This window comes from Aquarana catesbeiana, linkage group LG04, assembly GCF_042186555.1.
Source record: "Aquarana catesbeiana isolate 2022-GZ linkage group LG04, ASM4218655v1, whole genome shotgun sequence".
Lineage (NCBI taxonomy): Eukaryota > Metazoa > Chordata > Amphibia > Anura > Ranidae > Aquarana > Aquarana catesbeiana.
This window is the reverse complement of record NC_133327.1, coordinates 111,971,895-111,988,411: the sequence shown is the minus strand read 5'-3', so window position 1 is coordinate 111,988,411 and position 16,517 is coordinate 111,971,895. Positions and strand designations below refer to the sequence as shown.

At 40.6% G+C, this 16,517-nt stretch overlaps 1 protein-coding gene across 2 annotated transcripts in view; it reads right to left on the bottom strand.

The window, feature by feature from the left end:
• Positions 1-6,588: 6,588 nt before the first annotated feature.
• The window catches only part of ALKAL2 (ALK and LTK ligand 2), a 114,174-nt gene continuing 104,245 nt past the window's right edge, over positions 6,589-16,517 (bottom strand). For both annotated transcript variants that reach the window (XM_073625457.1, XM_073625459.1), the window contains one exon: positions 6,589-8,836. The gene's annotated coding sequence lies outside the window, so the exon portion shown is untranslated. The remainder of the gene's footprint in view (positions 8,837-16,517) is intronic.

Sequence of the window (16,517 nt, the reverse complement as noted above, 5' to 3'; positions counted from 1 at the left end):
ATAATATATCCTGGATTTATAAAATATTCATAGCAATAGAAGAGCTGGAGGTCCCGCCATACATAAAAAAATGAGAAAAAGAATTGGGGTCACGTGGAAACAAACACAATATCGGAAAGAATTTGAAATTAACACATAGCTCTGCTGTAGATATAAAGACGGCCGAAATATATTACAAATGCCTGACAAGGTGGTATGCAACTCCAGATAAAACAAGTACATTTCTACTGGGGAAATCCCCGGAGTGTTGGTGAGGATGCAAGGCAATAGGAACAATGGCACATCTTTGGTGGGACTGCCCTATAATTTAAAAATATTGGAAAGATGTCTTACAACTAATAAAAGGAAATTACCAATAAAGTAATACCTGAAGAACCGTGGACATGTTTGTTCCACAGGGTGGAAGGTTCAGGAAAACAATATAAAGAATCAGTAATTCCTCATATGATGAATGCTGCTAAAAGTCTTATACCCATAAAGTGTCAGGAAATAGAAAGCCCCAAAATTTGCGACTGGATAAATAGAGTAGAAGAAACATATAATATGGAGTGTCTAAGGTATAGTGGGGAGGAAGAAATTGAGGGGTTGGTAGATAAATGGGAAAGCTGGAAGGCGTTTAAAAAGATGGAGATATGTTGAGGCAATAAGTTAATAGAGAAGGGGGAAACTGGTCGAAACGGCATAAAACAACAGATTTTAAGCAAGGGGTAGGTTTTCTTTTGTATTTTTGTATGTTGGCATTTTGATAAAATAAAATAAATAATGATTAAAAAAAAAGAACTGCAACCTACCTGGAGTTGTTTTCAAGTATAGGACCACAACCTACCTGGAGTGCCCAGAAGTACAAGGTGTTCAGTGCTCAGAGACATGGTCAAGGTATGGAAGGCTGAAACACTATCACCACTGAACAAGACACATAAGTTGAAACGTGAAGACAGATTTTTCAAAGGTTTTATGGACTGAAGAGATGAGAGTGACTCTTGACGGACCAGATGGATGGGCCTGTGGCTGGATCAGCAACGACACAGAGCTCCACTTCGACTCAGACACCAGCAAGGTGGAGGTGGGGTACTAGTATGGGCTTGTATTATTAACCACTTGCTTACTGGGCACTTAAACTCCCCCTCCTGCCCAGACCAATTTTCAGCTTTCAGCGCTGTCACTCTTTGAACGACAATTGCGCGGTCATGCAACACTGTACCCATATAACACTGATAGGCAGCACTGCTAGGTGGCACTGATGAGGCATTGATTCGTACCACTGGTGGGCATTGATAGGTGGCACTCGTGGGTATTGATAGGTGGCACTGGTATATACATGGGGCACAGATTGGTGGCACTGATATGCACTGTTAGCACTGGCAGGTTGCACTGGAAGATGGCACTGGTGGACACAGATGAAGTGGCTGTGCCTCTTCCACTTCGGGACCGATGTCCCTTACACAGAAGCCTGTGATCGGCTTTTTTTTCTCCTCACAATGTCAGCGTGAGGAGAAAAAAAAACTATTACCGATCTTCTGTTTACATCACGTCATCAGCTGTCATTTACTGATAGCTGATCACGTGGTAAGGGGCCGGGCTTGGCTTCTTACTCCTATCTGTGATCACCCGAGTCTCATTAGCTCAGGGATCGCAGCACATGCCACGTGTGCCCTGCAGGGGGCACGTGGGGAGCGTGCAATGGGGAGAATGTCTATTGACGGCCTCCCGGCAATGTAGGTCCGCACTGTAGCAAACATTCGGCTATAGCGCGGAAGGGAACTGGTTAAAGATGAGCTAGTTGAACCTTTTTGGGTTGAAGATGGACTCGAAATTAACTCTCAAACCTACTGCCAGTTTTTAGAAGACATTTTCTTCAAGTAGTGGTACAGGAAAAAGTCTGCATCTTTCAAAAAGACCATGATATTTATACAGGACGATGCTCCATCGCATGCATTGAAGTACTCCACTGCGTGGCTAGGCATGGCCCCCTTCCTATTTAAACCCTACTGAGAACTTGTGGGCCCTTAAACGGGAGAGCTACGGTGAAGGGAAATAGTACACCTCTCTGAACAGTGTCTGGGAGGCTGTGGTTGCTGCTGCGCAAAAAGTTGATCGTCAACAGATCAGGAAACTGACAGACTCCATGAATGGAAGGCTTATGAATGTTATTGAAAACAAGGATGGCTATATTAGTCAGTTTTTTTTTTTTTAAATGTCAGAAATGTTTATTTGTAAATTTTGAGTTGTTTGTTTATTATTCTCACTTTAACAGATGAAAGTAAACAAGTAAGATGGAAATTTTTTTGTTTTTTCATTTAGTTGCATAATAATTCTGCACATTAATAGTTGCCCAATAATTGTGCACACATAGATTTTCTCCTAAGAAAGCCAAAACCTCACTTTTACTTTCTTAAATATTCAGGTTTGAGGTTTATTAACATTTTGGATTGACTGAGAGCACTGTAGTTGAAATTAATCCGCAAAAATACAACTTGCCTAATAACTGTGCACACAGTGTATATTTAAAAATTGACCAGTCCTGATGTACTGACAGCCTATCTCAGTTCTTGAGGTCCTTTAAATGCCAGGACAGTTCAAATACCCCCCAAATGACCACTTTTTGGAAAGTAGACAGTGTGAGGTATTTAGTAAGAGGAATTGCCAGTTTTTTAAGTTGTAATTTTTTTGTTACAATTTTTGGGAAAATAAAGAAATTACATAAAATGTGTTATTAGTGAATTTCTGCATCCCCAGTGCCACCCTGGATGTGAGGTATGAATGATTTGATATAACCAAGCTGTACCAATTAAAGTTTAAAAAAAGATCATTCTAGCTTTATAGAACTTGATTTGATTGTAGCCGTATAAAAAGTATCACGGACAGTACTCAATTTTAACTTTATAGAAGAAATGAGTATACATACCTTTTCTAGATCCGGTCCGGTCCCACGCTGAGCTGTCAGCGGCAGCTTCACTGTGGAGGCGGGTGCAGAGGACACAGCCGACAAAGGAAGCCCCATAGTAACTCTATGGGTGACGTTACTCCCCATTAATTTCACAGCTGTTGTCAGCTGTGTTCTCTACAGAGCTTCTGCCACTGGAGACCAGACCGGAGCTGCTTCAGAAAAGGTATTTATAATGATTTCTTCTTTACAGGGCTAGATAGGTTAGTGTTAGATCGTGGATGCCTGTAGATGTAGCAATTTTATTGTTAGGGTGGACTTCCCCTTTAATGGTATATTTAACAGAACAAAAGAGAGGAAACAACCGTTTTTACATACACTGGGATTAAATACACTTTAAATCTAAGGCCCCATTTAAATCTAGTGTAAGTTTAAATGCGTGTTTTTGCATGCTTTTTTTGCACGTCTTTCACGTGATTTCATGTAATGCAAATAGGGCAGCCCATTCCCTTGAATGGGCTGCCCTATGTGTGACAAACACGTCAGAGAAGCTCCTGCACCTTTTCAGGCGTAGAAATTCGTTTCTTTAAAATGTGTGTTTTGGCACATTTGTGGTGATTTACTGTGAACAAAAATGTGCATCTGTTGGCCATGTTTGGGGTGCCATTAAGAATGAATGGCATTGCAAGCACGACACACATTTTTTTGCGCATTCTGGACTTACACATTTATGTGGAACATGCAAGTGTGAATGCAGCCTTAGTTGCTGGTCATGACTGGTTAATGTGAGTAAGGTGGCTTTGGTCTCATGTCAGGTATTGCTGTTTCTGACCCTTTCTCTCATCTTCAGTGCGGTTGTACTACCATCCAGGGCTCCCCTATAATTTGAACTTGTGGGTATGCATTCTTCATTTATTCCTACGAAGAATGATAATAATGACACCAGTGTGATGACATAACTTGGAATAATGAAGCATGAAATCCAGAGAAGAGGTGATAGACCAACAAAAAGTGGCACATAATTGTGAAGTGGAAGGAAAATGATAAATGGTTTTCAAAATTTTTTACAAATAAAAATCTGAAAAGTGTTGCGTCCATTTGTATTCAGCCCCCTTTACCCTCATACCCCTAACTAAAATCTAGTGGAACCAATTGCCTTCAGAAGTCACCTAATTAGTAAATAGAGTCCACCTGCGTGTAATTTAATCTCACTATAAATACAGCTGTGAAGCCCTCAGAGGTTTGTTAGAGGACATTATTGAACAAACAGCATCATGAAGGCCAAGGAACACACCAGGCAGGTCAGGGATAAAGTTTTGGAGAAGTTTAAAGCAGGGTTAGGTTATAAAAAAATATCCCAAGCTTTGAACATCTCACGGAGCACTGTTCAATCCATCATCCAAAAATGGAAAGAGTATGGCACAACTGCAAACCTACCAAGACAGACCAGGCAAGGAGAATATTAATCAGAGAAGCAGCCAAGAGGCCCATGGTAACTCTGAAGGAGCTGCAGAGATCCAGCTCAGGTGGGAGAATCTGTCCACAGGACAACTATTAGTCGCGCACTCCAAAATCTGGCCATTATGGAAGAGTGGCAAGAAGAAAGCCATTGTTGAAAAAAGCCATAAGTAGTCCTATTTGCAGTTTGCAAGAAGCCATGTGGGGAACACAGCAAAAATGTGGAAGAAGGTGCTCTGGTCAGATCTGACCAAAATTGAACTTTTTGGCCTAAAAGCAAAACGCTATGTGTGATGGAAAACTAACACTGCACATCACCCAGAACACACCGTAAAACATGATGGTGGCAGCATCATGTTGTGGGGATGCTTTTCTTCAGCAGGGACAGGGAAGCTGGTCAGAGCTGATGAGAAGATGGATGGAGTCAAATACAGGGCAATCTTAGATGAAAGCCTGTTAGAGTCTGCAAAAGACTTGAGACTGGGGCGGAGGTTCACCTTCCAGCAGGACAACAACCCTAAACATACAGCCAGAGCTACAATGGAATGGTTTAGATCAAAGCATATTCATGTGTTAGAATGGCCCAGTCAAAGTATAGACCTAAATCCAATTGAGAATCTGTGGCAAGACATGAAAATTGCTGTTCACAGACACTCTCCATCCAATCTGACAGAGCTTGAGCTATTTTGCAAAGAAGAATGGGCAAAAATGTCACTCTCTAGATGTGCAAAGCTGGTAGATAAATACTCAAAAAGACTTGCAGCTGTATTTGCAGTGAAAGGTGGTTCTACAAAGTATTGATTCAGGGGGGCTGAATACAAATGCACGTCACACTTTTCACATTTATTTGTAAAAAATTTGAAAACCATTTATCATTTTCCTTCCACCTCACAATTATGTGCCACTTTGTGTTGGTCTATCACATAAAATCCCAATAAAATACATTTATGTTTTTGGTTGTAACATGACAAAATGTGGAAATTTTTCAAAGGGTGTGAATACTTTTTCAAGGCACTGTAAAACAGAACCCTGGCTTTGGAGAGCAGAGGGGAGAGGCAATCTGCCTGCTGGGGTCATAGATGGGAATAAAGATTATATTGATTTAGTTTAGGGTCAAACCCTTCCTATCCATCCAAATTGATTTAAAGATGTGTAGACTTTTGTTAATTGTATAACATTCTGATGACAAAACAACAACACTATTCTGTGTATATAGCAAACACTTTATTATATGTGTCCATATTTACATCTATTTACATATTGCACATATGTCACTTGGAATGTTTTATACATGTAATGTACAGGCTAATCGTATCATCAGCCAGCATATGTACAAATCAGCCCCCCCACCCCCCAGTTTATTGGCTCACAAATGTCTCCACATTATTTTACATAAAGTGAATGCTATGCAGCACTAATATCAAATCATGGTCTCTGGATATGAACATACATTGTCTCACACAGACAATGAGCAAGACATTTGTCATGCATTTTATAAAATCTTTTGGGTTTATTCAATAAAGCAAGGTGAAAAAAGAGGTGTGGAAATATGCTGAGGTCAGATGATTTCTGATTGGCTGCATTTTGTTTTTTGCTTTACTGAATAAGCCCAGTGCTTTGTGACCAGAAATATGGATCTTTGGAAATACATTTTCAGCCAAATTTTATTTGCATAAGCATTATACATTTTTGTACTGGTGTTGCAAAGCAGATTCTATGATGGGGTTTGGATATACAAATATTAACAGAAATGGTACACAATATATACGCAATATAAAATCTAACTGTTCTCATGAAGGTCACAAACTAGTCTTTTTTTGGCAGTACAACACAACAAATGTGAAAGCGTAACTCATTTTCGTATACTGGAGGCAGTTTTCAAAGGAATGCAATATTTAGCTTTGATGTTTCTCAAGGGCAAAATCAAATATGTTTAATTTCAACCTAAGGGTACTGAACAGGCTCCAGCACAGGTCTTCTCTGCTGCCTGAGAGCCCTAAATCCCAACCTACTGCAATCTACAAGGTTTAACACTTTCTGATTGCGTTGATCTCTAATCAATCTCCTTATCATCTGTTTTTGTGTCAATAGCACTACCCTTTATGGTGTTGGAACAATAGAAATATACTAAAGCACATGTGTCAAACACACGGCCCACAAGGCGAATCCAGCCCATCAGTCCATTTCATGTGGCCCTCACACCTCTCCTGTTGCAGCAGCACCCCATCTCATCTTCGCCTCCTCTGGTCTCAGCTTTCAGCAGACTCTGCCAGTTGGCTCCAGCCCACCTCTGGTCCTCCTCCAGACCTGCACTTTCTGCTTCCCAGCTCTGCCCATAGCTTCTTCCCAGCAGCAGCACAATTTAAGGGGAGTGCACTGTGATGTAGGGAAGAGTTAGGGAATCTTAAGTTCTGAGGATGAAGGGTCTCTTGACATCTGATGTAAGGAGGAGTGGACATCTAGTGTTTACTGATACAACTGACCCTTTGAGGGCAACCCCAATGCTGATGCGGCAAACAATGAAATTGAGTTTGACACCCCTGTACTAAAGGGTCAGAACTAACTATAACATGTCAAATCCTGAAGATTTTGGGCTTCCCAGCTGCAGTACAAAGCATCTAAAGGTATGTGCAGGCACTGCTTTGTGCTAGCACTTTGGTAATGGATTCTGTTTCTATATCTCAGAGCAAGTTATCACGTCCAGTTGACAACTTGCCAAGACAGGATCACTTAGATGGCCACTTACTATTTTTTGTGGGATCATTCCCTCTCTGGCAGGCATAGCAAAATGTTACTCCATCACTGTTCCCAGGTTAGCAAGTTAATTTCTTACAATGCTAGTGTGTTGTCAGGAGCAGAATCATCATTATGACATCAGCGTTAGGGTGCTGACAGATGCACTGTAACTGACAGTCTACTTGGGATTCCCCCATACCAGTGATAGAGAACCTTGGCTGCCAAGATGTTTTGAAACTACATTTCCCATGATGCTCAACTACACTGCAGAGTGCATGAGCATCATGTGAAATGTAGTTCCAAAACATCTGGGGTGCCAAGGTTCGCCATCACTGCCCTACACTGTGGCTCAAATGAGTCATCTACTATTTCTGCCCCCTTTTAAACAACAGTTGGTCCCTCATTCTACTTTTAATTGCCTGGAAAACTGCAGCTCAGAAATTGAAATTCAGTTCTTACCATAGGCATCTTCAGCAGCTGGCACTGTTGGCATTATTGCAGTTTCAGCTTCTGGTGCTGATTAAATCTAACAAAACCCAACAAATATATTAAGATAGAAATATATGATTTGCCTCGGCTTGACTTCTTTTTGTAGCTGTAAGCTTCAGAACTGCCATTATTATATATTCTTCATTACTTTGTGCATCATTAACCCAAGCCAAGCATGTGCATATCAGGTGCTGGTATACCCAAGAAAACAGATGTGCTGTGTCAAAAACAGATGAATTAGCAAAACACGGGTAAGGATAAACTTCACAAACAATTCAGCAGTGGCAGCTCCCATTTTCCCATCTTGACAGGTTCCTTTTAGGAAGGGGTGATTCAGAGAATCCTGATTATGTGTGGCCCTGCATCTGCTCACTGGCATTTTACAAAAAAGATGCCCTACTACTTAGGTTCTGTTTCACATCATTCATGAAGCACATGCTAATTTGTGTTTTTCAAAATTTTTGGATGTTTTGGATTTTGAAGTCCTCTCTTTCAGTAGATTTCAATTGGAAACTAGACCATGGCACTATAGCGTCAGATGCATTTGGTGTGAAGAGAGAACATGTATATATGTATATGTATATGTATACAAGAAACTAATTTGCCCTGAAATTGTAGGACCATGCTGCTAGATGTGAGCAGGCCTTCATGCTTGTACGGGCTTTTGAAGAACCCATGAAATTTTTGGGTACATGATGCCTTCACAGAGATTCTCCTAACTGACCTTGTTATCGGCTGCTGAAAACCATGCCTGCATTACTTCTTCGATCCCACAAGAATGCCAAACTTTAGAGAGAATCCTTGTATGCACAGTGTGGCAACCAACAAAACTAAAAAGTTTGCAAGAGGCACAGTATATACATAACCTGTACTAGTACAGCAAAATTATAACTACTGTATAGGGGTGAGCAGAGGATTACACTACCTAGCATTATAATTTTTAATTGTAAGAAAGGACAAGTTGCCCTCATTACACTTTAGTGTGACTACATTCCTTATTCATATTGGCTCAGCCGAGAACATGGCTTTTACAGTCATTGAGGTGTCACAAACATGAAACTATCAGTACTTTTGGCAGTTACAGTATTTATACACAACATCTGTAAAATGGACATACAATTGCATGTTTGAATAGACATGGAAGTACATAAATTTGTCAATATGCAAAAATAAATTTATTTGTTCACAATGGAATATGATATAAGTGTTCCTGTTAGTTTCCAAGGCACTCTTTTTTTAGTTTTCAGGGTGTTCCGTTTTCTCTCTTATCTGTGATTAAAAAGACAAATTTTAGTTAATGTTTTTATCACTATATGATGTTTGTTTAAAGCAAGTCATTGGAGTATCTGCAACATCTCAAACAGCTATTTACTATATCTTGCAGGAACTTCCAGGTGCCTGAATACCTGTTTTCATTTCCTCTACAGCACACTAAGATAGGTGAGCTCTAGTATGCAAATATCAACCAACTCCTGGTGGTGCTCGCTTGAAAAAAAATAGTAAATTTGAGATACCACATAGACATGTAAACGTGAACTTGCTGGACACCCAAACCCATTAAAGTATGGCAATACACCATGCAGGTACCGCAGGATGCTCACTTATACCTTTAAATCTGTCTAAAGATTCTTTTGTGTGCTTAAGGATCCATCTAAACTTCCTGAAGTTGAGCAGTTGAAATAACCATTAATCTGTTAAACAAATAATTAAGCCTTATACCAAACCGCTGTGTGTAAAGATATGATTGACTTCACAGTCTCCATCTTAAATTTGCAGCTTCCATTCTAAATATATATAACAGAACAGAGAATTATTAATCAGTAAGATTTTCAAGTTGAGTTCAGAAACTGCTGACGATGTTATATCATGTTACCTACTAAATAGTTCATGAAAAGCACCTGAACATTCGACCTGACCAAATAGTAGATAAGAGATCAAACAGTATTGATGATCATGTGTAATTAATCATCAAGGTCCCAGTGACATTTGAGTTGTGCCTAAACAACATATATAAGATAACAAGAGCTAAGAAGTCCACACAGGTACTCTAAGCACAAGGAACCAGGTACCCTATCACTGTAGGAATAGTAATTCATATGCAGTACAGTACAAAATACTAATGCTTGTATCTTTATCCATCTCATTTATGACTGAACACACACCTTAGGCTGGCCATACACTAAGAGATATTTAAAAGATCTTTTGCACAAAAACTCCCTGGGCATTCCGTGACTTAAATATTGTAGGTCAAATAGAAACTTTATTTGCTTTTTTTGTTGCTATTTGGTTGGTTTTGCATGAATGTTTATGTAGCCAGGTGCTGGAGATGGAGAAGGAGTTACAATCAGTTTACTTTCACTTTCTTCTGTTATGCTGAATGTTGTATTGCACAATAGCCGGGAAAGTCTATAAACTTCTATGCAAAATGCTGAGGATCATGGGAATTGTAGTCTAAAACATCAATCCCAGAGTGGGACTTATGGACCTTTACAATACAGTTCCCCTAGGGCAGTGATGGCGAACCATGGCACCTCAGATGTCTTGGAACTACACTTCCCATGATGCTCAACTACACTGCAGAGAGCATAAGCATCATGGGGAATAAGTTTCAAAACTCCTGGGGTGCCAAGGTTCGCCATCACTGCCCTAGGACATTGAGATGGAAGGAAGTGCTGGGACAGCTTTTACCAGACTACACTGGAAACCTCTTCCTCGTTGCAGTGCGGGAGCTGAGGTGCGTAAAAAATCCATACTGCACTCTATATTGCATTTGTTCCAAACCTAGACTGCGTCTAAACCAACCTTATACTGCATTATCCCAAATCTTTACCGCATCTGAACCACATCTACCTTGCACCTGTGCCGGGATACCTATACTGTACTTCTACTGCATTCAGCTTAACTGGGACTGTTGTTAAGTGTACCAACACTCTTAAAGAGCCCCAATGATATCCAGGAATGAACATCTCAAAGGACTGCCCCTCCCCTAATAATTATTCTACAAGTACCCTTTGTTTGCCTGCCTCCCCCTTCTTTACCACCCTCCTTTTCTTTTTGACAGTGCATACCCTGTCAGTCTAGGACTAGCATCACCACCAGTATAGTTCCAGCACTTGGTAGATTAAACTTTATTACTACTGCACTGCTGAGGTGGCCTTGTTACTGTTTATGTTGATCTGGATGCCAAATGTCATCTTATGCCTTGTCCTTAGTGTTAATCACTTTGTATTCTAGAGGGGCTGAGGTTTCTTGGAGGAGGTTGATGTAAAGACCAGAGAATCTATCCTAATCAGCAGCTCCTTTGGGGGTATCCCTACATTAGTTATGCAAGATCACACTAAGATCACAGGTTGTACTGTATAATTTGGTGCTTGCTTTCCAACACACTAGGACATGTTTAACTGAGTGCAAATGAAAATAAAGTTCTGTACCCAGAGTATCCCAAATTATTTTTATTCACATTTAATGCAATTAGCCCTGGTTCACATTGATACTACTTTGAAATCGTGCTACTTTCCTAGAAGTAGCACGATTTCAAAGTAGCAGGTCAGCGTGATTTTCAGGTGCTACTTGGCTGACATCTGTGCCACTTCATGCACAGATGTCTATGCAAGTCACACCTGAAATCGCAAAAAATTGTGCAGGAACCCTATGTTCAAATTGGTCGCACCGATTTGAGCGGTTCCATTGCCAACAATAGGGTGCGACTTGTCATGTGATTTGGAAATGTCAAATCGCATGACAAGTCACACCCGTGTGAACGGAGGCTTAGTTGATTTGATTTTGTTGAATTTTTGTTAAATTCTACAAGGAACACCTCCTACAGAAATGATAAAATGTGAAGGCCATATGCCAGTCATGATCATGTCTTGAAGAAATACACATAATAATATCAAAGCATTTGTGAAAACAAAACTTGAAATGAATATGGAGAAAATGTTTAGAAATACAAGAAAAAAGGAGAGAGAAAGAGCACAGGAATCAAGCAGAAGTCTTAAACCAATAAGGGGGCAAGCCATGTTAGAAACCTATGGCGAGCTGGGTCTGAGAAACTAGTACTCAGCTGGGTAATTGTAAACAAAAATTTGTAAGTAGGACCAGCTTCCCTGTTCCAAATAAGAAGACAAGAGACCAGTTAGTTAATTTTTGAAGGCTGGGCTCTGGGTCATTGTGAATCAATGCCTTTTGTATTAGAGCATCAAATAAAATCCAGCATGGCCACTCCCTTCATCTTCAGGTACAACAAGTGAGGTGGTATTACTAGATAAGCTGTGTAAATTATGCCAGGTGCTACATATACGTGCATTCCAGCTTCACTGTGCAGTACTGGTGTCAGCTGACAGATAAGCTGTCATGTACCCAGCAAGTCAAATTTACAAAGGCAAACTGTGGGTCTTTTTTTCGTGAGTGTGCATAAAATGAGAACTGTCTGTTGATCTACAGTCAAGCCTTCACTGTAAAGTGACAGCTAGGGCATGCATGAGAAATAAATTATTATATTTCAGAGATATAGAGCTAGTAATACCATATGTCACTAACAAAGTGAGGATGGGGAGTTTTCCAGTGTTTGAGACTTCGTAAGAATGTGTCCAGTACCTCATTTATTGAGGTTTTAATCATTTCTAAAGTGATTGCCTTTGCCCCCACCCCATCACAGACATATGATTTTTTTTAAAGATGCTGGCAGCAGGTTCCACTATAAGATAAAGAAACTAGCTGCACACGTGACTGCTGCAATGTAGGTGAAGTAATTTAGTGTGCCATTCACATTGCAACAGAGAGCCCTGCACAGGGAACTCCTCCTATGTGCTTCACTCACAGCTATGTAATGCATTCATCCACAAATGGGCCTAATTTAGGATTAAGCCCAACTGTGGGTGAAACGCATTAGTGAAAGCCTTCCCTGGACAGGACTCTCTGTTGCATTATGTTCAGTACATTAAATTATTTTATCTGTGTTGAAATAGCGTGATGTGTAGCTGGTTTCTTTCTCTTGTGTAGTGGATCTTTTTTGGAGCTAAGATGAGCTTCTTCCTGCATCGGCACCCAGCTCTTGCCATTAATTGTGAGTGCCACTCATTCTCTCTTTGTAACAGGATCCAGTATGTTAGGCTAAACTTTTTCTACCCTGGGGTGTAGAGGTCAGGTTCTTTATAAGTTATTACTGCATCAGTCATGGGGAGCAGGGATAATATGCAATGGCACAGCTTCTGGACTAAGAATGTACTGATTCTTATTAGTTCTCATATGCTTAGGTCTAGGGGCTACATCTAATTCAGATTTCTTTATGACATACAGATCAGAGAAAGGATACTCTCATTTGGCTCTAAAGGGGAACGTTGATGCCTACATAACCATTCCCTTGAGTTCCAGAAATGTCATCCATTAAATAGGACTCTGACAGTTGTGCTTTAAGTTAATATGTTTTAAATTTTGAGACAATTTTCTGTTTCAGTGTATTTATTGGTTTTATGACACAACATAAGAAATCAGAAGCATATAGGTCGCCCGCGCAGGGGCTAAAGAATGATCAGGTATTACAGAGGAATAGGAACAGAACAATTGTAGTTAAACACCTTTATGCAATTGGGATGATATCGAAGGATAATAAATGCAAAATGGAAAGAAAAGGGGAAAAAAAAAGAAGGCCTGAACATGCCGGTTGAAGTGAGGGAAACTCATAGGAAATCCATGGTTTCTAGACTTTGAGAAATTTAGGATGTGTTGTTCACAATGCTAGACATCTGCTCATGGAGCATCAAGGCAGTCATACGTGACTTTACTCCTTGAAAGGCAACACGCAGGGTCTTCCAGGCCTGTGCTATGGTCCGTTTAGCAGAAATAAAAAGTAGCCAGCTTCTGCTGGGGTGCAAATAAGCCGGGAATCAGGCAAGGCAATAGGGCCAACTTTGTGTCCTTGCAAACCATTAAATGGTAGAGGGTTTAGAGCAGACCGAAAACCCTGAACCAGAACCCCATCTGTCTTGGGCAGGACCACCAGGTATGCAAGACATCTCATGGGACAATTTTCAATAAGATTTTCCCCCTACTGGTGTAAGCAGGAAATAAAATCATAATGGCAAGGTCAGTGCAGATTCTGGTGCAAAAATGAGTGTCTTTTAAAAGCAGCTATAAAAGCAGGCCTATAACTTTACAATATGAAGACTGAATGTATGAAAGAATATGATAAACAAGATGGTGAAATTTTTTTTTTTTACCGTGAGACTCCGTTCTCACAGAGCCAAGTCTTTCCAATATTTTGAAATGCTAGTAACACGTGAAATACTAGCTAGAAAATCTGCAGCAAATTGTTGTTATTTTCCACTCTGTAATACATTAGAGTTGGCATCTTGTGTCTATAAAGATTACTATATATACTATGGTGATAAATCCAGTAGTAATAGAAACATGGAGCCTAATAAGAAAAAGTCAGCTGGGTACTTGGGGAAAAATGTAAGAAAAAAATCTATGGTCCCACCAAAATTGAACTAAAGAGGTGTAAGAAGATATACTATAAATGCTACAATAGCCACAAAGAATATAAATTCACAATTGTTGGATAACAACATGGTTTAATATCATACTTCTGGTATTTCACTTCCTGGTTGATACAGCCAGGTAACCTCAGTTGGAATGAAACACATCAAAGCTTTGTAATCAGAATAACAATGGCTTGGCTCAAGCCCACCACCTGAAAGGAGCACACACAGGCAATTTCTCTCTCTCTCTCTCTTTTTCGCTGCAAAGCCTTGCCATGAGGCTGTCTCTCTACCATCTTGGGACTTTTCTCTGAATGCTGGTTTGGGCCTAAGCCATGCGGCACAGAGCTCTCTCTTTCAACATCTTGAGACCAGCCGAGGATGTGATAAGTATATTTTTGTATTGTGTTCTGATTATAAGCTTTGTAACAGTGTAATCTCTTTTAATACCTTTATGTTAGTTTTTCCTAATTCTGCTGTATAGTATAGTCCTATTTTCTTGAGAAATAAATGGAAGATATTGTTTTCACTAAGCAAATGTGTCTGTCTTCATAGTTAACATTATATCATTAGGCCTAGCATACTCTGATAGATTAGACTAGCAATTATAGGGACTAGACAAGTTGATACATGTATGCAATAGTTATATAGGACAGTGTTTCTCAACCTTTTTCCAGTCGGGCACCCTTAAAAAGTATTTTCAGTCTTGAGGCACCCCAGTCCAAGGCTTAGTTCACGTTACTGTGTGTTGCGGAACATGCGCAAAATCGCACTCGTTCCTGACACACAGACAAATGCTCTGCTCTTTAGGGGTGCCATTAATTCTTAATGGTACCTTACACATTGGAAAATGTGGGATGCTTTTGGTGCAGTGCAATTTAAAAAAAAAAAAGGTCGGGGATTTCCTTCCCTGAATTTTTGTGGTTAGGGAATCCCATTGAAATGAATGGGCTGCACTACACGCAGCATGCAGCAACACAGATGTGAACCAAGGGCTTGTTCACATGTCGCGTTGGAGGGATGGTAAAAGCACATGGTTAAGCTGTTTTTACCACCCCCAAATTCTTCCCCTTTAGCTGCAGAGACAACAGCTGGGGGTGTACACATGTTGTGGCTGCAGCTGGAGGTATACCCAGGGTGAATGGAGCTGAACTGCAACTACCCTGCAACTGTGTACATTGCACGGTTGCAGTGTAGTGATGCTGCATTAAAACAGGTGGTGAGGAGGCAACATAATGCCTCTTTACCACCTGTCAAATGCCTCTGAAAAGCGATCTGTGCATAGGTTGCTTTTCAGAGGAGAAGCAGTCCTTGCTGCTATCACAAACAAGACCTACAAAAGCAGTTCTGATGGTACAGGAATGGGGGTGGGGGTGTCAGGATTAAAAGTAACATACACACACATATACAGACACATACACGTGCACACACACATACAGACACATACATACAGACACTTGTACATACGCACATGCAGACACGTGCACACACACATGCACACACATACAGACACACACATAGAGACACATGCACACACACATACAGACACATACATACATACACACACACATACAGACACATACATACACACACACACACACACAGACACATACATACATACACATGCACACACACACACACACATGTACAAATACACATACAGACACATGTACACACATGCACACACACACACAGTCAGACACTCACATGCACACACACACACATACACAAAGACACATGTATAAAGCCCTTTTAAAACGAATCTAGCTTCTAGCACAGTACTGTACCTTTCCAGTTTCCTCATTCAGCCAGGTACTGCACTGCAGGGGGAAGCAGAGAGCAGAGCACACTCCCTTGCACTTTACTTTCACTTTGCTGAGGTTGACGGAGTTTCTCACAGTGCCGATGTACAGTTCGGCAGGGGATCGGGGGATCGGGAGATCGGGCTCATCTGACAGCCCTTCTCTCCCCTGATCCCGCGGCACACCTGAGAACCTCTGACGGCACACCAGTGTGCCGCGGCACACTGGTTGAGAAAGGCTGATATAGGATATATTAGATTGTATATTATTGCACAGATTACTTCAACAATGTATGCACCAAATGCTTTTGCAAACCAAGTAGAGGTGGCATCATCACCATGTTGCCCATAGCAGGGCTGTGGGAAGGACCCTTGAGGTCCAACCACTATAGGCTGCCTGCAGAAAACTACAGGAGGGAGCAGATACCATACTAATTATGTCTGCCTCATGTTGTAAAGCGCTGTGCAAACTGTTGGCGCTATATAAAACCTGTATAATAATAAATAATAATTATTCTGCACAAGGAGAGAGCAGCGGTGCCCAGTCTTTATTAGAGGAAGCTCCCACACAGAGGCAGGCAAAGTTTCACACTGGATTTTTGCACAGATCTGGAAGAAATACACAAAGCACACCAAGACTCAACTAAGAATACAAAGCCTATTTTGCAAA